We start from the raw sequence: 23,918 nt of genomic DNA on the forward strand, positions 1-23,918 counted from the left end.
AGCTAAGAAAAGTTAGCCGCAATACAAACACCATTAACATGTTTTACTTGCTGTAAAGGAATTTTGTTGCTTCTCTGAAACTAAAGCACTTTTCTCAATATCTAAAATTTCCAATTGACAAAGCCCCAACTTTATGGAAATTTATTAAGTATCTTATAAGGTAGATTTACGTTTGTAGATTTTAATTTGGCAGTAGTAAAATTTTATTTTATCATCACCAAAACCGTTATGACATAATTGTATTGAAAAATAAGCTCTGAAACATTGTAGTGATTGTGCCTTTCTTGAATTGATCAATAAAACAGATTGCCTAGTATACATATATAGTAACCTCTATAGTAATTCTAAAAAATATAAATGCATTGATACACCACAAGTATGGATTCATAATATTTTGCAAATTTTAGTTAGGATTTATTCCGCAAAATTTTGAGATGACGTCATTAATTATTTTGGGAGGAATAAACGGATACTTTTTGCCAAATTTCGGAACATGCGGTTTTGCAGTTTCAATTAAATTGCAAAATGTAATACGGTTTTGATTTTTTTTCAAAAATCTGGATATTTAGGGTAAAAAGTCAATACCATAAACCGCAAATGCAGGAGTATGTTACTTTATAAAATTTAAATAAATATTCAAGATGACCTTATTCCATACTTGGTGCGACATATCAGAAAAAATTTGGTTGTGTTTTACTATCTCTACAATATTCTTAGCATACCTATAAAATTTGACAACAATCGGTCCAATAGTTTCGGAAATTTTTGTCTAATAAAAATCGACGTAGAAAAACGGAAACGGAGGACCACTTTTTTCGTACTCCAGGGATCTAGAGAAAACATGAAAGCAACGAGTCGCCTGATGGATCCTCTTACAATACTTCCTTACGCCCAGGAAGTTAAATTAACAATGGCAATTACATTTAACTGTCTTTGTGACTTGTATACTGAAATTTTTAAAAGAACCTTATACATGTCTCCAAATTTCAGGAATATATTACTTAAATGTCCAGAGCATACTTTTTGACTTTACCACTTAAAGAGTTATCACCAAGATGAAAATTATTCTTTGCTCAAGGGTTATATACACATTTTTACATTCATTTTGTTAAATTTGGCTTTAAAATTGTAGAACTTCGTAATTTTTACAGATTTCAGTTGAAACAAAAAATATAAAAATACAAAAATCACAGTAAACATTATAAACATAGCACTAATTGAGTTTATAATCTATTTCTGCAGATTATACAACATCTTATCGGAACATTTAGTCGAAGAGAGGAGAATTCTTCACAGTATCTAAGTAATATCCAGAATCTTGGGTTTCTTAAGTATTCGGTCATATGAATCATTGCAAAATTGCAGCACAAATGAATAAATAGAAAAACCAATCATTAACAATATGGAATAAAACTTGTGTGTTATATTAATTTAATTATTTAATCGTTGGTAGAGTTTAAATTTTTATGTTATAAGTTAAACGTAGTCTTGGTTAGAATTAAATTTTTCATAATGGCAAACATCTGCTTAGTCTTTCGCAATGTTATAATAGACATTTATTTGTGTAATGAGTAATAGCTTTTCTTGCAATGAGTAAGTAAAGTTTGTGCTATCTGAAAAGTTTATTTACTTTTCCTATAGTTGATCCAAAGTTATTTTGGGTAACGTATGAAAAGACTTAAAAATCTGTTACGTTTGATATTATAACTTGAAACTAAAGTATCTTTGTAGGTACATAACTCGCTTTTCATCAGCTAAATTTTAAAACGGAAGATCTACTCACACAATATGATTATTATTTTTATGTTGACACAAACGATTAATAGTCGTTAATAAAAATATTATCCACACCATTTTCCCCTCACTTAAACAAAATTGCACTAAATAGTAAATGAGAGCCACTTACTTACACCATAACTAAGTGTAAGTAAATAGCTGTTGAGGTGGGAGAGTTTAAGCTACCAAAAGGTTAGTGTGTTCCTGGTAGACTTGAGAAGACAAAAGCAAAACTGTGAATCTTTTTAGAATTTTTAGTTGTCTTTCATTCTCCATTGTAAATGGTGGACGATGAGAAAAATAGCTTGCTGGTGCAGTGCCAGCATGCGGACATTTTTGTTGATCGTGCATCATTTCTAACCTATTTCATTTTTGTTTAAATTTAAATAGTGTGTAACTTGTAGGAGCAAATTATTTCTAAAATTTCTGATTTCCACAGTGGGTGGTGGTAATATTACAGAATCCATATAATGCATTTAAATATGGAGAGTAGATTAAACATTTTGTTTGTTAGAATAAGAAATTCAATTCAAATGCCGATCAACAAAGCGCATCAATAAAAAAAAATAAATCTTACCAAAAAATGAGAAAAATTGTGCAGAACTAGACATACTTGAGACCTCCCAGCTTTACATTTGCACTTTTTTTACAGCTAACAAGTGGAAAATACATGCCGGAACATTTTGGTTGTGCTGTAATACTTTCAAGCTTTAATAATTTAAAAATTAAAGATGTTAAATTTCGCAAGTGATACCTGTAGGACTGGTTACTTGTTAACACAGAAGGAAGTAATATTTCGTATTAATTGCCAGTACAAGTTGCAAGCTGAGTGCTTCAGGTCATTTGTTTAATAAAATTATAGTAACAAATTAAAAGTCAAAAACGACCGAGTTCCAGAGCAGAATCGTCAGTATATAAGGTGAAACAACGATTGGTGGAATCGCCGAGACGAGCGAGGTGAAGGTCGTAGATCCTGCGGACGTCAACGAGCTCGTACTGAGTTGCCAGGACGACCGCAGGGACGCGCTACCGGTCTATTCCTGGCCCAGGAATAGATTCTCATTAGGCGCTATGAGAGGAGCTATCGGATGTCACGAACTTGTTATCCGACATTTACACTTAACAGGTTTTAGCTTGCTAAAAAGAAAGAAAAATTACATGTGTCGTCTGTAAGAATTGTCCTTACGTGAAACGAAGTGTAGTATCTTACGCGATCAATTTTTTTTATCCATAATTGATACGCTTATTAAGCCTGCAAAACACAAAAAAGAACAAGAACCATTTCACCTAAAAATCTAATAATGGAGTTACGTAAATGCAAATGTAGTGAAGAGAATACTTAATGGAAAATTTCGCCGTACATGTATGCACATCGCGTAAGTAGGTCCTAAATTATGAGTACATTACATCCAAAGCACTATAACAACGAGTGTTATTATCATTATCAAAATTTGCTTTGTCTTCTAATCATCCCGACACACCGCAAATAACGCCAACTTTGGAAAGCAAATCTTTGGCATTTTACGGCTGTTATCGTGAGATAAAGCAGCCAATGCATCTGTGCGGAAGCGGACTAAATATAGAACCTTACAAAACTTGTTTAAACATGATGATAAGATAAAACATTGTTACAAATATAGTAATAAATGACATTTGTAAAGTTTTAATAACGCCTCTGTTACTTGTGAAAGAAAAGTAACTTCCCATGCGTTTGTAAATGTACAGAATGAGTAATGCGCAGCTGTTTAGAGGAAGAGATTCACGATCATGTGTGGTAATTATTTTTTGAGATAAATATATTTGTAGAATCGTCACCCAAATAAACATATAGTGTACAATGCCATGTAGTGAAATAAATATTAATGTTTGTAAATACACATCCAATTTGAGTTCTTTTGTAGTTACAGTACTATATATTTCAAATTGTACCTGCACGGGATACGTGGTTTAAGTAGGAACTCAAGTGGTATTTTTGGTACTACACATTAAATTGTTTTTCGGTTCCATTTCCATCACTTAGCGTCGCGGGAGGGGTTACATTAGTTTTAATTATGATTAGATCCTATTCAGATACGGTACATAAGTACCAGGTTATATATTTTTAAATAAATAAAAATCAATCGAATATATACGAAGTGTTATTTAGTATGTTAGATTAAGACAGCTGGACTTAATAGAAAGTAGTTTTACTAATAAAAAACCTAAAATGAAATTACTGTATTCTGTTGTATAAACAATTTTCGAAATATCTATCTTAATTTAAATAAGGTATTTAATTAACATGCGTATCACAAACAATCAGAGACAACGTATTTATTATGTGGATTTATTTTAATATATTCGTTTCTTGGTCACTCATACACACTAACATTCCAGCATGTTATGAACTCTCATTAATTAAATAGATAATGGAGTAATCACCATAATTAATTATCTAAAAACTTATTTTGTGATAATTATACGTACTTTGTTTTTAACAATTATTGTTTTGAAGTTGGCAAGTGGAAATATTCTTGAATCTAATTTAACACATCTGATATCTAATGTAGTTACCATAATGTTATTAATGTTAACGTTAATCTCTAACAATTATCAGAATGCATTTCTCAAAGTTAAAAGAAGATTTACACATTAGGGTGAAGTATCTGTAATTATTATCGTGCAGGTATCGTATTATTTTTAATAAAGTTAAATTTAATATGCTGCCGGGACTTAGGAACTTCTTGGCACTGATTTAATTGTTCTAGAATTCTTCGTTATGGACATTAATGGAACTTCAAGAATTTTTGGTTTTTGAAAGTGCTTTGATGACTTTAATACATTTTTAATTTGATGTTTGCCAACGGCAATTATGTAATAACACATACAGTGATTTGCAAATCTGTTGGTATCTTCTTATTATCTTATTGATATACTGTGAAATTTTTGGATATCCACTGCAATAATTCATGTTAGTAAGATATAAAAATTGCCTATTTAGACAAAACTTCCCCTGCTCCTTAGGTACAGGTGAACAAATACAGACTCTTCGAAAAATTATAAAATTTAACTTTGCGGACTTTTTTTAAATATAACTTCTATAAGTAAAAATAATGATATGTGTGTGTGTGCAATGCGTATGACATTAATTCAAGTGAGTTTTTCCTTACAAAATTTTATGATGACGTCACCAACGTTTTAGCATGGAGACATGTCAATTTGAATAGGTGTGGTGTAACAGTAATAATAATAATTTAACTAATTAAAAAACATATCAAGCATTGATGAACCACAAGTATAGACCCATAATATTGTGCATATTTTAAATAGGATTTATTCGTCAAAATCCTGTGATGACGTCATCAGTTTTTTTGGAGAGGATAAATGAATAAATTTTTATTGAGGATTTACCATGCTTACGATAACCTTAAAATATTTACTAGATTTCAGAGCATTCAGTTTTGCAGGTTCAAAGTTAAATTGCAAAATGTTGTTATACAATTTTGATTTATTTTTTCCAAAAATCTGGATGTCTATGGTAAAAACTGAACCCGGATGTATAACCCCTGGTCCAAAAATATGTTATTTTATAGCAAAATTTATAATATTTTTGTCAGCAATAATATAGTTCCTCCAGTTCTAATTCGGTTTTATGATAGTACCTTATTATGTAAAAGTTAACTTCCTTAACAATAGACTACTACTGCCGGTGATGGGACATTCATAAATAAGGATTTAACCATACCGTTACCATTATACTGTATAATGGTTAAATCCTTATTTATGACTGTCCCATCACGGGCAGTAGTAATCTATTATTAAGGAAGTTAACTTTCACATATAAAACCGAATTAGAACTGGGGAAACTATACGTATTAGAATTAATTTAGCAATTTTATGCTTAGCACGCCTATACTATACACCTCAAAGTGTCTTGCAAGTAGCTGGGGGAACATTAAATATTTAACAACCTTATGAAACCTCCTGCGTTATAATTTGGTAGATTTTAATTTTAAGATCTGTGGATGGATTGAATTAAATAGTGTGGTAGCGTTATAAAAACGGAAGAGTTACCAATATGGAGAAGTTAATTGTTCGACGTACTTTTGGAGTAAAGAACATTCTTAGCTCCGAGGATGTAGTTCACATGCGTTTGTCAGTGGAGTTTTGCTGCCTTTGAATTTTTGACGTGTATTAGTGATGGACAAGTATGTGATTTGTTATAAACCACTAAAATTGTCTTCAAATTTTAAATGTTTCTGAATTAAAAGTATTTAAATTAAGATTTGAACTACTTAATAAAAAATACACAAAAAAATCTAAGAGTAACTGTGTAAACCTCATGTTCAGAATTGTTAGTTTTTGACTTATATTATAATGTCGACTTTACATTGGTTTCAGAAAATAATGTGTAATATCGAATTTTTTTTAAATTTTTTTTAATCTTATTATTTATGCATATTAAGATGTATGTCCATTTGGAATCCACTATTATCTATTTGTTGACAGGTGTTTGTAAAGTGAGGAATTTTAATTAAAAATGAAACAAAAATGTGTCAGAGGCTATGTATATGGTTGCTTCATAGTTGTTCTTACTGATTTTGACAACATTCAGATTATGTACATTATTTATTATTGGTATGGCTAGTCACACACGAAAAAATGTTGACCTTGAATTGATAAGACATTAGGTATTGTATTATAGGCAGGAATTTATATTTGTTTAACAGCTTATCAGTTGCATTTGTTTGGGGACTGAATGACAGTTAAAGTGTAAACAATTAAAAGCTTCAAATTGTGATTCAAATTTCATTGCATTATTAAATTGGAAAATATAAAAATGTTAAATATTTATTCTTATCACTTATCTATAAAGCACAAGCTCACCATAAAATTGATGGGTGCCTCGATCATTCGGAAACAGAGAGAGGCAACGCCATCACACGGTCAATATGTAAGAAAAGGATACTGGAACTGGAACGTTTCATTCTGTGCCACCACCACCACCGCCACCGTCCCCGTCAGCCGCCAGTCTGAGTTCGGCCTCAACGTTTCATTTCACTTGGTACGGTTCAGTATCTCGGTAACGCGCGAGTTGGTGAGAGGTTAGCCCGTTCCTGCCGAGCTACGCAATCAGCTGGTACATTTAGTGTTGGTTGTGGTGAGTGCTGTCTTGCAATGATCAGCAGTTCTAATTAAGTGGCATTCTTGGAATTTTCGTCGCACATGGAGCACCATTTCGTACCTTTCCCAATAATCTTGACAACGCATAAGGTTAGCACTAGATCCACCTGTTTGCTTCTTCAGCAGGAAAATACGGGGACGGAATCGTTTTTTGATGGGAAAAAGCCCCATCGAGTTGTGGCGTCATCGGTCACGAATGTCTGCAGGAACGCACCTAAAGAATGTAGGCCTAGTTGAGCCGGTTTGTATGGACCACGGACCAAAAGTATCGAAAAGTGCGGTTCTAAGCCTTGTTGCCAAGCGCTCTCTTATTGGTTGTTCTTGTCGTTTGTCGCCCGATCTCTTTCTCTCTCACTGTATTCACAATTTATACAAGTTGTTTATAAACATGCTAACTCCCACTCGTGCTTTACATCATTCGGAAGAAATAACACTGCAATCGAAAAATAATTTTGCCCTTTTTACGGCCATTTCGTACCAATTTAAAATCATCTCATTTTCTAAAGTTTTTAGTTCATACCTTTTGAGTAAGCCAGTAGACATATAGTCGAAACGTGTCTAAAAAAAATTAAAGTAATTTGCATATTCCCTCCTCGCAGTTCTATTTCGAGTTAAACTCTCCAATCGACCAGTAAAAGGTTGAGATTTACATAACAGAACACGACGTTGTTTCTGGCGACTGCGTGATTGGATTGTTGCACAGTAGCTGGGTCCGTGTAACGATTGAGCTGCAGGAATGCTCTTGTAGTAAATTTCAGTCTTTACTACCGCTGTTACTATACGCCATTGTTTCAACCGTTTCAACGTTGCCAGGCATTTACATTTAAGTTCTAATTTCATCTCTGCTTATTTTTGCTAGCCAGCGGCCTTGATTTGTTGACCGCTTAAAAACATAACTTTAAATTAAAAGTAATAATAGGAGATCAGATTATTGTTTTTACTGCTATCGCCCATAAAAGTATTAGGTTATCAACAGTGGGATTGTTTAATTATCAAAGTGTAATTCCTTTATCTACACAACACCAATAAAGTTTTCATTCAAGTTTTTGTACATTGAAGTACTTTGGTACTCCGCAATTGTTATCGTTGTTAATCAGCGTGAAGGTAAATGGAAGCAAATTAATGGATAAGGCGTGAAATATAACTTTCTGTTATACATAAGTATATAGATTTCCAGAATTACATTGAATTATTTATTCGTTACGTAATAACGTGTGTATTTGTGTACATACATTCCAAATGTTAATGATATATAGAACGTATTTTACAATAATTAATAACTATGAAATTAAAAACAAATATTTAACACTTTATTGCAAGATTAAACGACGCCTTGATCGGATTGACATCATCCTGTAAGTACCATCTGGATATCGTAAATGCCTTTACAAACCTATAGCAGGGTCCGGAAAATAATGAACATTAACTTTCTGTTTCCAAAAGTGTTTATTGGACGCCCTCAATATTATGTTAATGATAATTTACAGCCCTGACCTCTCCGATTGCTTGCCTGAAACTAACAAAAGTTGTATGAATCAGACGTGTATGAACACATTTTAATCTGTAAAGTGCGTTCTGTTTAAAGATATATTTAGAACAATCAAAATACATGAAAAACTAATCCAATTTATTCTTTCCGAACGAAAGGTCACGTGGAAATGAATAATTTTTAAGGTACCTGGAATTTTTTGCAAATCTCTTCCCGTGAACACCGTTAAGTTCAGTATTGTTACTATAATAGTAACGGATAAATGAACCTCTAGTTACTTGTTGACCGTCACCGAAACGTATATCTGCATTTATAGTTCACCCACGGAAATAGTGGTTTTATGACTTTAGCTTTTCCAAATCCTCGTTTGCGTAGAAAGATCATAGGTATTAACTAATACTTCTAAACACATACACTGGTTCTGGTTGTAAGAAGCGTTGTCAAGGGTGACGAAGGAGTCACAGTTATAAAACCACTATTTTCGTAGATGCCCTATACATCAACATGATATATCAAAAACTCGTTGATTTTTTCGCAAAAGTAGACAAGCGTTGTAAATCATCGCTATTATAATCTTGAGCAGTTTATTGCGAGGTTTTAGAAACAGAAAGTCAATGTTCACGATTTCCCGGACTCTATACAACCTATTGGTTTCCATTTGTACCTGAGTAAGAGTTGGACAAACGTATTACACATTTGGATTGGGCACTCCCCGCTATGCATGCGCAGTTTATTCTAAATTTAAAATTTTTAGCTCCACGGAAATAGTTTAAAACGTCTACAAAAACAATTTGAATAGGACCAATTAGAATTTTCGTACAAAAAGTATTCAGGTTGAAGGCGAGCGATGGGAAAGATTCTTGTCCATGGGAAAAGATAACTTAAATTGGGCAAGTGTTTGCAGAGTCGCTTCTTATTTCATTATGACATAGACAAGTATGCTGTAAATCGCTATCAATCGACCTCCAGCCACAGTCACATTGATTCTAGCCGGTTTTTGATAGGTTCCACAAACGACCGTGTAATGAGCAACGGCAGTGATTCAAGCTGTTTGTACAGGGGAGCTGATTTATGAACGAAAAAACTATACACTTTCAGGGTAGCAATCAACTCTTAACGATTGCCCATGCACGGTTTCAGCGCTCTTGTGTGGATTCGGTCTACTCTCAAATTGATGACAGTGGAAGTCTACAAAATTCGCAGATCCGTTTTTAACTTGTATTGCTTTAAGCAAAAATGTAGTTGTTTATTTTTTTTTAACAAAGGCGTCACATTTAAAAATTATTAAAAAATTGATCTACATTTGTTTGTATAGCGTTTTAATTAAACCGCTCCAAATTTTATTTTGTTAAAATATTAATACGGATACATTACTAAATTAAACCACAAATATAGGTTACACTATAAATTTGAGCCGTGATTTATTTAATAAAACAGAACTATTTATTCATTCATTATTTTTTTATTTATTCATTCATCTTTTATAAATGATTTTAAAACATATGAGTGTATGAAGAAATTACATGTATTATTTTGAAACATTTCAAATGAAATTCGTTTTGCAAAAAGAATACTATTTTTGCATGTTTATCAAAATCACAGGCTAAAAGTTACAAAGCTAACAGAGTTGTCTGTAAGGATATCGCACACATGCGCAATGTTTTTATTTTTGCTTGTTGTGTGACTTGCACTTAGAACACTTTTTGTTCTTGTAGAAACAGTAAAAATGAATCGACCTCCAAATCATTATATGTAACTGCATCACAAAATTCATTACTAGGTAAAAATAAGCCTGCCAATAAGTGAAATATCAACAATAGAATCTCAGGAAGTAATAGGAAATCTATTCATCTTAAATGAATTTTATATATAGTAAACGATTCCAACTGTTAAAATTCATGTAGTTAGTGACTTATTGGTTATCAGTAGATACAATAAGTTAGGTGTGCAGTTGATCTATAAATGTTTTGCTGTTGACATAGTTTGGACCTTAGGTCCCTAAGCAATGTGTAAAATTGAAGTTACTTTTGTATTTTAATTTTTAATAATGGAATGTGGAATATTCGTTCAACGACGATTCATCAAAGGTGTTTGTTACTATTACGTTCATTTAAATTAGGCAACACACTGTACACTTTTAAATTGGCAGTATTTTACTCTTTATTTCCACATAGTAGTTTTTGTGTGAACATAATAAGAATTCAACCTAATACCTGATGTCTAATTTACTGTTTTCAAATGTAACTAGATACAATCAGATCCAATTGAGGAGATGCTGCAGGTTCAGAGATGGGAACTACCATAGGAAACCCAGTGATATTTAGCATTACCAATATCATCCCACCGAATAGAGCGTTGTTGAACAATTCTTTTCTTGTAATGTATATACGAATTCAGATTTATTCTAAAACTACATGAAAGCAGAAATTTGAATTGAAACCCCAACACCTCTTATGTTAAAGTATCAGTCAATTTGTTGCTTTGATTTTGAAATTCATGATACGCGCCTGTCCTGTCCTTGCAATGCAGTAGACGGAACAATCGTAGTGACGCTCGTGCATTCTGGGAATGTCAGGGATGTCAAAATTGCAACAGATTGATATTCATGGCAAACACACGCATTAGAATTGCATTATGGTAGTGTCTACTTTGCAGTCATTACTGAAAAAGGCCGAGCTTGTTGGAAGTGAGTGGAATTCGTAATCGATGGGCGGACAGGGATCAGACAAATAAATTTACTTGAGTTAGGCAGCAGATTCCATCACATACAGCAAAAAAACAACAAAAATCGTATGGTTCTGGGGATGCAGTAAGCAAAGGACAGTCATTACAGAAAAAGATCAATGCCCCTCACTTACAAACCATTTATCTGGTGTTTCGGTCGAATGCTTCTTACGTTACAGCGCTACCTATGAAATGTTGTAAATTTTAAATTTTCCAGTCTCAGTTATATGCACCTAATAAACTATCTATGTGTGCCAGTTTTTGAATTGTACTTACAGGTTTACTTTAATCCAGAGTAGGAGAACTGCGGAATTTTAAAAAATAAGCTAATATGTAGCAATAATAATTACGTTTGTGAGACTACAGATCTTAACAAAAAGGAATCGAAACTATATTTTAGAAAGAATGTATTTATTTAATTATCAGTTGTAGGACTCCGAAAAATACAATTCACACATTATATGTAATTCGTACACACATAATTAGTTCATTGTGAATAAATATGAGGGACGATCGCAACAATAAATTATTGATATACGAGTGAGGCTGCAAAGAAGCTGGCCATGTTTTAAAGCACTGCGGAAGAGGTAAAATAGTTCATATTGTAGCAATTTATTTTTATTTCAAGAATAAATTTAACGTCTTGAAAAAGTGTATTTCCTTCTGAATTCAATGATGTATCGTATGCGTATAATTGTTTTTTTTTAATGCGACTGTTGTGGGTTTAGACGCAATCTTTAATTGCTATGTGAAGTTGCAACGACCCAGATTCTACGGAAATCGGATCCTAATTCAATAAACTGAATCTATGAAGAAAAAAAAGAAAATTGTCAATTGTACATACTATTACTTAATTAAAATAAATAATTCCCATCAATCAAGATTAAAAAGAACAACTTCTATTTTATAAAAAGTCAAAGGGCTCGCAGTGTACTTGGTGGCAGTAATGAATCAGTTTTCTGGGAACCCGAAAACCTAGTAACTTTGATTACGTCATAAACCCCCAAATTAATTTTAGGCTTCACCAAAATTGCATGACCAAACTTGCTGTAAAAATTAATATATTTTTTTTTTCATAAAGATTTCTTTCATGAAAAAAATTCGACCGAAAACTCGTTAGACCAATTTTTTACAAAAATTATAGACTGTAGCGTAGGCTTACTGACAAATTATGAATTGTTTTTCCACAAATAGTCGGTAGTGGGTGATGACTCATACGGTGAATAATTCATTTGTTATATAATATGAAAATACGTAGTAGTAACCACATTACAAATTGTTAATACGGAATGTATAAAATATACTGAATTTAAATTTTATAATAGCAAGCAGTTTTTGGATTAGCTACCGAATTTGCATGGGTGAAACTCCTTCGTACAAATATGGATACTACGAGTACAATAAAATTTCCATCACGACGTTGTGGAATGAAATTCAATAGCGAGGTTAAGGCGCGACATGTTGTAAAAAAGGTTGTACCTACCGTGTATGACGAAATCCAATTATGTATACATATTTATTTCATAATTTTTAAGTAATATATTTTTGCGATTTGCAATCAAAATCAGACACATAAAACATCATTACACATAACAATATTACACTGACAATGTAATGTATACTGTTAGACAAATAGACTTCAATTTTTTTTATTTTTGGCAATGGTCTTTTTTTGAAAAATCAAACATTTTTCATTCTTACAACTTAATTTGGCACTTAGTATTATTCACTCCGGTATGCTGAATAATTTAAAATAAAAAAAAAAGCTCACTGCTCTCAGTGTAGATAGGACATTTACGATACTACTTTTTTTCATAACTTTAATTTCACATTAATATTAGATTTGCTTACACGTTTTATGTAGTTTTGAGGCATTGTGTTAATACATTAATAATTAATCAACAAAAATGGTCTCGAGTTGACGCTTGCTTTAGCGCCAATTTGAGGAAGTTATTGTTGATTGCATCTTATCTAAAAATGAAATACATTTTGAGATACAATGTATTGCCATTCAGTGCACTTAACAGAGAGAATCGCGAAAAATAAACAGAAAAATTAGGTCCCTTATCTTGATACAATATATACGACATGAACAACAAAATTTTAGATACAGGGAGGCTGTGTAGCACGTAAACTTATCCTATTTCTTTCCTATAAACGTTGGCTCCGTTTATTGGGCTCCGTCTATCTAAAATTTTTGAAAAAATCATTTTTGATACATGAAACGATATTGGCATTTTCCTGCATCATTTGACACATGGAGGAATTTCAGTTATAAATTTACTGTCTTCACAGATTGTTTGCATAGGTGAGTGAATAATTGATTAAAGATAGTCTTATATGTCTCATAGTTTGTGAAATTTATTGACATACACTACCAACGTATCTAAGCCTGATCATCTGTCACTACGTGTGCTTGTTGACTGAAATTTGTTTATATTGCGTTAACATTTTCATTCTCACCACCTGTTGGCCCGTTTGAGTAAGGCCAAGAAACAACAACAAAATTGTTCATTGATAGTTTCTTACCAGAAACTTACACATCAAAAATACTGAGAAAGTAATGACCTGCGAGTTTTCTGCAAATTGCAGCACGAGAAATTGCGTTGCAACTTCAGCGTTGCGGCGTGTGTTTTCAAACTAAAGGGAAAAATGCAATATTTGTTGATCTTCAAAATGTGAAGAAAATTTATTAAAAAAGAAGTGGAGATACTAGTTAGCACAGATACGTATACGTTGTTAGAGATACGTATTTTCCACCTGGTTTACACAGGTACCTATTGTTTAATGTGACAAAATCTGATAGGAATGTCCTATCTAATTTTTAATTTGAGAATGCTTTTCTCAGTCGTAGCCGGTACGAACATGTAAAGTATAAGGAATTTTGAACATAATTGATAGTTTTACGAAATTTCGTATTATTATACGTTTTGATTTCTTGGTAGCTGAATGAACTTTTCCAGTTTTATTGATCGGGCGTGTGCTAAATGGTGATTTCAAGTTCGACCATGTCAGATAGCAACTTGATCGAGTATGCAGAGTCACGCTATAGGGTACAGCGTATTGTGTCTTTACTTTTAAGATTACTATCGTGCTGAATTTATGAAAATCATCGGTTTTCGACTGTTTTACGTTTAGCGGATGACTTGACAACAAACGATGCACTAAGAAAGATATAAATTCAAGCATTTATAGTAAAGTGTGTTTTTTTTTTATTTTTTTTGTCTGTATATTTGTAATTTAAACAATAACACACACGTTTTCAAAACGAAGTGAATTTATCTACATGTCATTTTTTTTTAGTTTACAGCATATGTTTGATAATAGAATGAGTTATGTACTTTAGGGGTCATGAAACGACAAGAAAACATAAAAGTAGCCAGTCGCTCAATGAACCCCATATAATTCTAGAAAACCAGCTTACATAAATTAATTTATGCATTAGAGCAGGATTGACTGCTGATTTTTGGACTTTTTTATTCCATTATATAGTACTTAGTTTTCACACTGTTTTCGGAACATAATTTTTCATGTTAATCATGGTATATCTGAATGTTTGAGGTGTGTCGTCTAAATTTTGTGATTATATCTTTTAACTGTAATATGAATAATAAAAAAAGTTATCATCACAGTCTTATTTTGAAATCACTTCGCTTTGATCTTGGAATTGTCAAACACACACTGAAGTTAAAAAAAACGCAATAAAAATGAAAACCAGATTCCTGTTACCCTATTACAAAAAATTGTGTTGTTTATACATTGATATAATTTTTTTTATTTAATTCTTAAAGTATTAAGATGTGTGAAGCAGTTTATTTCCATAAGATAATGTTTATAATAATATCAATAATAATAATAATGGAAATGGTAAATTTTCACAGACTTCTAATTCTGCTTTAATTTATTTCCAATGTAGTACCAAATAGTTTGGATGAAAACTTGAAATTAAAATTAAACCAATCAATACTTGTCAATAATCAAAATCATCTGTTGCCACATTATTGACAAATTTCTCTAACAGTCTCATCATGTTGATCACGGTAAATTTGCACAACTTTATAGATCAGAATATTATCTTGATCATCTTTAATTACACGAGGCTTGTGGGGAGTTTAGAAAATAATAGCACACCAATCTGTATGATGTAAATCTAAAATCTCGAAAGTCGTGTCATTTTGTCAAATGTTTATCATTACTTGGTCTTGGCACCCGTAATATAGAAGGTTTTGCCTGAATGTCAGTAATTTCCAGGTCAGTGGAATAATTTGTAATATTATTATTATATTTAACTGTGAAGTGAACATTTGCACAATACATGACACGCCAATAAACGATGACAGTGCTCGTATTTAAATAAAGAAAACAACTATTTACATCTGAAGTGCGATTGTGACCTAACATTTGTTAAATAATACGAGACTACAGTGTGGAATACACGATTGTTGCGACGCCTTCCATTTACGGTGATATTTTGGAAATTTGTGTATATTTTTCCGTATTCATAGAAGCACGGACATTCAAAAAACAGTCACGATTTTACAATTCTTGAAACTAAGCCTACAACAGCCGGTGTATGTATTCCAAAGATGGTATTAATTTATGTTCACTGTTTTAAGGGTAGCATGAATATCTACCACGCAATATTTACCGTAAAAAAAGGAATTCGTCAGTCATTCGAATACATTAATTATTATTATAGACCACCATCGTATTTACAGAAAATGAAAACAAGATACATAATGGAAAAAATATATACATTCATAGATACATACTCAATTTAATATAAAAAAAAACTTTCCAAAGGTTTTTCCAGTTTCACTGGTTTGTAATTTCTAGGAAATATCGGGTAAATATTAAATATGTATGTATATGATTTATTAATTATTACAATGAAGGGTTTAAATCGCCATAAGTCTACTTAAATAACAACACATTTGACAAATTATCTTCTAAAAACAAATAGTGCAATATTACCTATATACTGTTTGTAAATATTTGTCAAGTGAATAAAACTCGTGCGATAAAAATAATGGCACATGTATTCATGTAATTGTATTTAATAGCTGCATACATTGCATAAAAAGAATATAACCGATGTAATACCAAGCACTATTTTCAAACAATGAATTTTTTAATTATTTCGATAGTTTATCGATTAGTATTTTTTACAACTGTTTTTACGTCCAGCTTCGCCCAGTCTATTTAAATTTTATATATGGCAAATATGAGTGGGAGCACATACAAGGAAAAGCTTTGCTTCTATAAATATCAACACTGTACCCTAAATCAATAACTTGGTGATAATAGAGAGCAAACGACAGTGTTGTGTTATTATTAAATTGCAATTTGTTTATCATATTTATCATCATGTTGTTTCAGTACGCACCAAAATGTATAAATTTATTGTTGTAGATAACTAGTTGGTAAAAACTAAAAAGTTATGAAACAAAACTTGGAGTCATAATTTAAAAAATAAATGTCACGTTAAGTTTCAGGTTGGCACGTTATTAAAATGCATTAAACTTTAATTCTTTAACACTAAACACATGTGGCATGATAACGCTGAAGTTTCTGCATTAAATTGTCTCTCGGTCGCGTAACTACATGGCATAGTAGTTCTTAGTGCGGTAAAGGTAAAAGTTATATTGTTGTGAAAATTTGTACCGAGACGTAAAGTCGAGTTGGTTGAGGGCCGAGAGCAAAATGACAGGTTTTGTAAAAATTACATAAAACCCTTTTCCTGCTAAAGGAAAGCTCAGTCCAGAGCTATCAATTTGCTGTTGAAATTTGTTGATACTGATGTTTCCTGTGGTTTCTTGTTTTGTGTTCCCACGTGAAGTTTACAAGATGGTATATACTTATCTATGTTGCGAATATTAAATAAGACAGAGGATAAAATTTCTGATATGGCTAACCAAATGAGACATTCACACCAAAAGTGATTAAATGTTGTAGATAATGGATGTTCAATTGAAAAAAATTATCAAGTTGGCGTTGCTTTGTTGATAGAAGAAAACGTTGCGAAACACGCATGTGTTTTACTAACCCATACTCCTGTACTGACATTTCCGTGTTGCCAGGTGTCATCGATTAAATTTTAAGTTAATTGTAGACGTACTTCACAATATTGACAAAAAATCTAGACCAACTTGATGACTTTTTCAATTGAGCACCCGATATATATTCATTGTGTAATAGATAGTTCACAGCAAATGATTATTTTTTTTGTTTTAACCAGATTATATTTAAATTTTATATTAGATACGTGTTCGTATATTGCAGATAAATTCCGATAATGGACTAGAAGAGAAGAACTCTGGGTATTGCTTAAAATTTTGTCTTACACAGGAACTAACGAATGTTTGTTCTGAGTGCATATTTTTCACTTCCGAGATGTATATCATATTATTGATAAATTAAAAATACATCTTATATCACATTTTTCTTCATTATTCAAATATGATTTACATTTTATATGTTTCATGAATGTGCTTTTTTTGTACAACTGTTAAAAAAATATTTTTCTTTGACCAAATTTGTTAATATACAATTGTTTTGAAAGTTAGGCCTCTTGTTACTGATATTGTCAATTTATCATTATCGCCGTATGTCTATAATCCCAGGCAAATGGAGTCGGCAGCATAACACCCTTAAGGAATGTTTTTTATATGAGAAATTTCCCGGCGTTGTTACCAATGACACCTATTTTCTGAAGGGGTCAATACATGTATCCTGTGCAGTTTATGATAGCTGGTTTGTCAGTAATAATAATCATCTACTTTTCATATTTTAAAATTACATTTTTTCATTATTTCTTACTTTTTCCTTTGCTTTAGTGGTTTTTTCCGCTAGGATTCTTTTTTGACTTCAAGAAGCCTAGTGGAAAAATTACTACTAAAAACAATTCGCCAGATGGACTCGATTACTGTACTTATTTAGCTTACGCTCAGGAAGTTAAAAGTAAATTTCAAGGAAAACTGCTACGAACAGAAGCAGCAATATTATTTTTTACGCCATTTGTGAAAATTTCAAATAACGTTTTGTGCTATTAACGAAAAAGTGGAAAATAAAAAAGCCTTAATAGTCAAAATTACAAAATTAAAACCAGTAGTGGATATAGTAAAAATTAAAAAGAATGTGCCAATAAGTTCTAAAATGTAAAGCGATACGTAAGAGAACAATGTAATAGTTATGAAAGCATATGAAAATTTAAGAAAGGCATTTAAAACTTACATACAAAAATACAAAAAATTTGTGTAGCCCCAAAGATGTTGCATTCATCAAGGCGTCGTAATCAATAGAAATTGTATACCCATATATATATATATCTACATTACCATATGTTATGTAACACTAATTATGTAAGTATGTACAACTGTCCTCGCATTATTACAAAAAAATGTCTGATAAAAAAATCAGTTTAGTGCTTAATATTATTAAGACACCGTATATGTGGGTCATTTTTTGCGATGACGTCATCAACTTTTTGGAGGGATAAAGTTATTAATTATAATCCATATTCTGTCATCTTTAAATCACCAGCAGTTAAACGTTTGTCATATTAGCCCTGTTAGAGTACTGCCTTTAAGAAAGGAAAATTATAATGTATATAACCATTTTTTTCCGGTTAGTAGTATTGATGTATTGCCACTGTATTACAAGGTCTATTTGTAAGACGTCTAATTGTTTATCACAATAAATTTGAAGTATTCATTCATAATCAGTCTGAAATGGAGTGTTTTTCATAATTTATTAAATTCTCGCGTTTGCTCGATTCCTATCGATCATCTTAATATAATGTGAGTCTAAATTATGAATGAGTCGGTGGCAACGCCGCCGCCATGAAGAAGAGTCGGCAGCACCGCCGACGCGGCAGTTGCATCATGTAGTTCAACATGGTAGTGTAGACAAAGGAAACAGTTTGTCCCGTGGCGGTAGTACGTCGGGGGCGGGTGTAAATTTGGTTGCGACGGGTTCGAGTTTCGCAATCACAGCTCGAGGGCGGTGCGACCGGGATGAATGGGCGCCGTCTCCACGGCAACCACAACACGCCAAGGCTGCATTGATTTTTACTACAAGGTTGAATTCAGGTCGGGGTAACGTTGTCGAATATACACTAAAACGATCATTCATCAGTTCAGCATTATTATTCGCGTTAAGTGCTCTTTATATTCGGTTGGGATTACCTTGTGTACTGCGTGATGGGGTGGACAATTCCACAAGAGACTGTTAAAACCACATCTAAATCTCCTAAGGCCATGGCTAGTTTATCTATAAGTAGGTGATTGAATCGTCTAATGCACTTTAATCTGGATGGTAAATTATGAATGAGTACTATGTTCTTTGTAACCCTGTTCGTTTTGTTCTGCAGTGGGAGGGAACAAGGGCTATCTATTAAATCTACAGTCGTGAAATTTCTTTTTTTCTGGATTCATACCAATGTTGGTATGAGTCTTTTGAGATAGCTCAGCATTTCGCACAGTGCAGTGTTCCGTTCATAAATCACACACGAATGAGATTTTATTTTATGAAATGGCTCACGTTTTTGGAGAGCACAGTTTCTCAAAACACACAAAGAAGACACAAAAAGTGATCACGTCCTTTCAGTTTTTAATCACAATAATCCTTTATGTTGACCCAATGTGAGTTTCTTAAATGAGTTGCAAAAATCATTTAAATAAATAAAAAATTTAAGAAGGACCCCTTATTCAACAAATATTGTTCAACGTTGACACTTCAGAGATGGAACAAGTTGTGTGCGCTCAAAAAAATCCGTATAGCCGATATTTTTGAGCATGGTTACAGAAAATGTTTTAGCACAAATATGGTTTTGTAGTTTGTAACATTACTCTGCTTCCTTAATTTAATTGGTCCAATTGACATTGGAAAAATGGCGTGTTGGATTTTTTGGGCGCCACTTTATATGTCAAGTCTTAAATTATTTTTATTTTTGTAAACCGTTTTGAAAAAACCTTCACAACGTGTCGTAGCAGTGCGGACATGACAACGTATTAAAGCAGGTCAACTATGTGGTTGAAAGTCAAGCTTGTAATTTCCCATTTAAAGATATTTTCGTGTGTTTGGCATAAAGATTTCGTGAATTTTTATGGGTTCTTTTGTAACATGTTTACTATGTGACGTATTTATTGCTAACAGATTCGGAACCTTCTGGCCCTCTTAGATTATGTTACTCATAATTAGAAATTACACATACTTTTATTGAATGAATTCAACATTTTCGACTATTATTTTTTAAAAATGTTACAAAATTACTACTAATCAGTAGCACAAGAAATGTATTCGATTACGTTTGAAATAACGTTATGTATATATTTACCAGTACACATGAAAGTAGAACCCATCTGTTTTATGCGATTTTAAATTTGTTTTGAATTTTACGATCTATTTAAGCGATTACTCATTCAGTATAAACAATTACTTCACTGGTTATTACGTAACTTCTGCAAAGATAATTGGAGCATGTACATACCTACATAGACCATACTTCATTACTGAAAAATGACGCGAATTGTTGGATTAAGTGTTTAAAGATATTGTTTTTAATAAACCAAATCAAAATGACCTAGTTTCCACTATAAGTGAAGTTTATTTTATCATTGTGACATTATTGTAATATAGTCACTCTGGGAAAAAATGTAAAAATAAACTAAAATTTTATACAGCTATATTAACTGATCTAAATTTCTTTGTAACATTAAATGAAAAGAGCGCTCTTAAAGTAATTAAGAGTTAGTCTACAGTATATTGAAGTCAATAAATAATTGACCTGTAAGTGAAACACGTGGACAATTGTATTTGTGTCTGTGCAGTTGATGATTGTTGTAGTAGTTATACTAACGAATGTAGTAGTCATCAGTGTTACTCATTTAATAATAATTTTTTAACACTTTTTAGTAAAATAACATTTATGATATTGATAGTAAGTTTCAAGTAAGTTTTCTCATTCCAACATTTTACCTAGGACACATATATCAGTTTGTAAAAGTACAGTGTGATACTAATAATAACATCACTGTATACTCAAATATTCGAGAAAATAAGGTGAGCCGTTTTTGAATTAATAAAATAGATTGCCTCATTCATTAATTTTTTTGAATCGCCCTGTATAAGTAATTCTAAAAAATATTAATGCATTGATAAATCACAAGTACAAATTCATAATATTTTGCATATTTTAAACAGGATTTATTGGGTAAAATTTTGAGATGACGTCATCAATTTTTTGGGAAGAGATAATCAGGTAAATTTTGATTACGATTTACGATGCTTGCAACAACCTTAGAATGTTTACCAGATATCCGATTTTTTTTACAAAAATGTGGATATCTGGTAAAAACTCAACACTGATTCATAAACCACAAGATTTACTAGTATACATTTTGGAGATGACGTCATTCAAAAATTACAAAGTTTTGTATAGTGATGTATTAACAAAATGTTGAATGAATGACTGGACAGGTGTTACGTTGTTTGATAATAATTAATTAAAATCGGCGTGGGTAAAACTCAACAATTTAGTTCTCAGTAATACTAATTTACACCACTAATTATATGAGTACAGGGATTATGTACAGAATAATTCTGACTCGATTGAAATGGATTTGACTGGACTCGATTAGTGTGGTCCCGACAGTGGTCCCTATTTCAACCGGCATGCGTTCTTCCAGAGAGTTCGCGAACGTCGCCTTCCGCTTCCAGGCTTTTCTGCTGAGCAAACTAGGAAACCCATAGGCGTCGTATCGGGTTTACTTCATAATATTATCTACGTAATATGTGTAATTAAATTATTATTAATAAATTTAAAATTAACCACGATTTTCGGAAAGTATAGATAACAATAAACAAGATTGTATCACCATCTTATTAACTCCATTGTAACACATATATAGTATTACTTCTTTTAAACCTTTCCAGACGTCTGTAAGAGAGTTCGTGTGGCCCGGTCGTCAAAGAGGATGTCACTTCAAATGCACTGCAGTTGCAGATCGATTGCGATAGTATCAAATCTTGCAAAAATGTTTGAATTTGTATTGTATCAATCTACTTATACGTCGGTTAAATCTTAAATCTTAATCTTGCCTGCACAGCAGTAAAAGATTCACAGCAATGAACTTGTGTAGTTTTATACTATGTTTCTGAAGTTCTAAGTAACCGATGTCAAGTCGGCACCAGCTACATGGGATCTGTCTAAAGCATTTGAAAAACTTGATCATGGAATATTACTAATAATTAAGTTTAAAGCTATTGGTTATGATGACTACTGTTACGGTTAATGCACTCTTATTTGACAGATCGAATCTTCAATGTTTCACGTAATGGTTAGATATATTTCGTTGTATCAAGTGGAGTACCTCAGGGGTCTAACTTTGGGGCGCTTCTGTTCTTGTTATTTATGAACAACATGCCTACTTCTGTCTCTCGTAAATCACTGATGTACTATTTCTGGAGGTTAATTCTTACTGTAACTGAAAACTTCTAGTTCATTTTTATATAAGTTTTAGAGTAATGGAGAAGCCATAAACTGAGTGCCAACTTTGACAAGTGCAAATTTGTAAAGTTCTCTAGGAAAAACGCACCTATTATTTATAATTATTGTATATAATATGTTTTTTGAATTGATATTCACAGGGGACACTGCCTAAAATGATACAAAGTATTAAAATTCAATTTTTTGTATCGACATTATCGTCTCGTTCAATTCCAATCTTTTACGTAGATTATGTACCGGAATGTACTGTCACTTTTGTATGTGGATCATATAATCGAATTACTGTCAATAGTGGTATGTCGGTACACTATATTTTTCAGCAATAAATTATTATTATTATTATCCGTTCTAGAATATGTTATGTGAAATATTAACGAATGCAATAGTAGTAGTAGTTTGTTTCTTATAAGAAGTACTCTGTTTAAACTTTTTACTTGAAAAAATTCACGGACTTGTTTCAGTCTCGTTCAGTTTAGTAGGTGTGACCACGGAAACGATGGTTCACTATACGAGACGTTTAATATTCTACCCTGAGTGTGTGTTCCTTTTCCCGGACATGATAGGCATAAAACAGTTCCTTCCGAAAAAAAAAGTAAAGTTTATGCACAAAATTAAGAGACAGATGTATAGCTACTTCTTTGCCACACCTCCCTGTTAGGTAGTTCCCAATTTCAGTAATAATTTTTTTATCGAAAACGACGTGCTTCGTTTCTGCACGAATTTATAATTTTGGTAAAAATTGTAATAATACAAAAACGTAACTCAATATTCTAGATCAGGTCACAAACAACATTGAGTTAGTGTATAATTCATATAAATAATTTGGATCAACTCAAATTTTCTTTGACGAAGTATCAAGTGTGTACCTAAAAAAAAATAAAAATGATTACAACAAAAATATATTTCCAGATGTCGGGCGTAACTATGATTTAACGTTTAGTGTACAGACTCACGTATATTATTGTATTCGTGAGATATAGACAGTTGTGGATAGTGACCGATGGGTTTTATTTTGGAGCATACGTACGGACTTAATACTGGACCAACCGATGCACAGTGTCACGAAATCAAAAATATGTGGCCAAAATTCTCGATGAGCCTGAATTAGTTACATATAATTTCGATAAAACTGCATTTATTTCGTCTTAAAACATCGTGTGTTAAATTTTGTGATCGCAGAATCAACAAAAATAAGAAATTCATTAGAGTCCACATTATAAAAACTATAATGTTCAATCGTTGTTGATTTTTAATAGT

The 23,918-nt window shown here is 32.1% G+C and overlaps 1 protein-coding gene across 1 annotated transcript in view; it reads left to right on the plus strand.

Moving 5' to 3' along the window:
• Positions 1 to 6,798: 6,798 nt before the first annotated feature.
• LOC135143064 (ataxin-1) overlaps positions 6,799 to 23,918 on the plus strand; it is a 38,994-nt gene continuing 21,874 nt past the window's right edge. Inside the window, exon 1 of the mRNA XM_064074908.1 lies at positions 6,799 to 6,916. The gene's annotated coding sequence lies outside the window, so the exon portion shown is untranslated. The remainder of the gene's footprint in view (positions 6,917 to 23,918) is intronic.

The sequence above is a fragment of the Zophobas morio genome, unplaced genomic scaffold (assembly GCF_036711695.1).
Source record: "Zophobas morio isolate AGI-343-1 ecotype UQ-CSIRO unplaced genomic scaffold, CSIRO_AGI_Zmor_V1 ptg000058l, whole genome shotgun sequence".
Lineage (NCBI taxonomy): Eukaryota > Metazoa > Arthropoda > Insecta > Coleoptera > Tenebrionidae > Zophobas > Zophobas morio.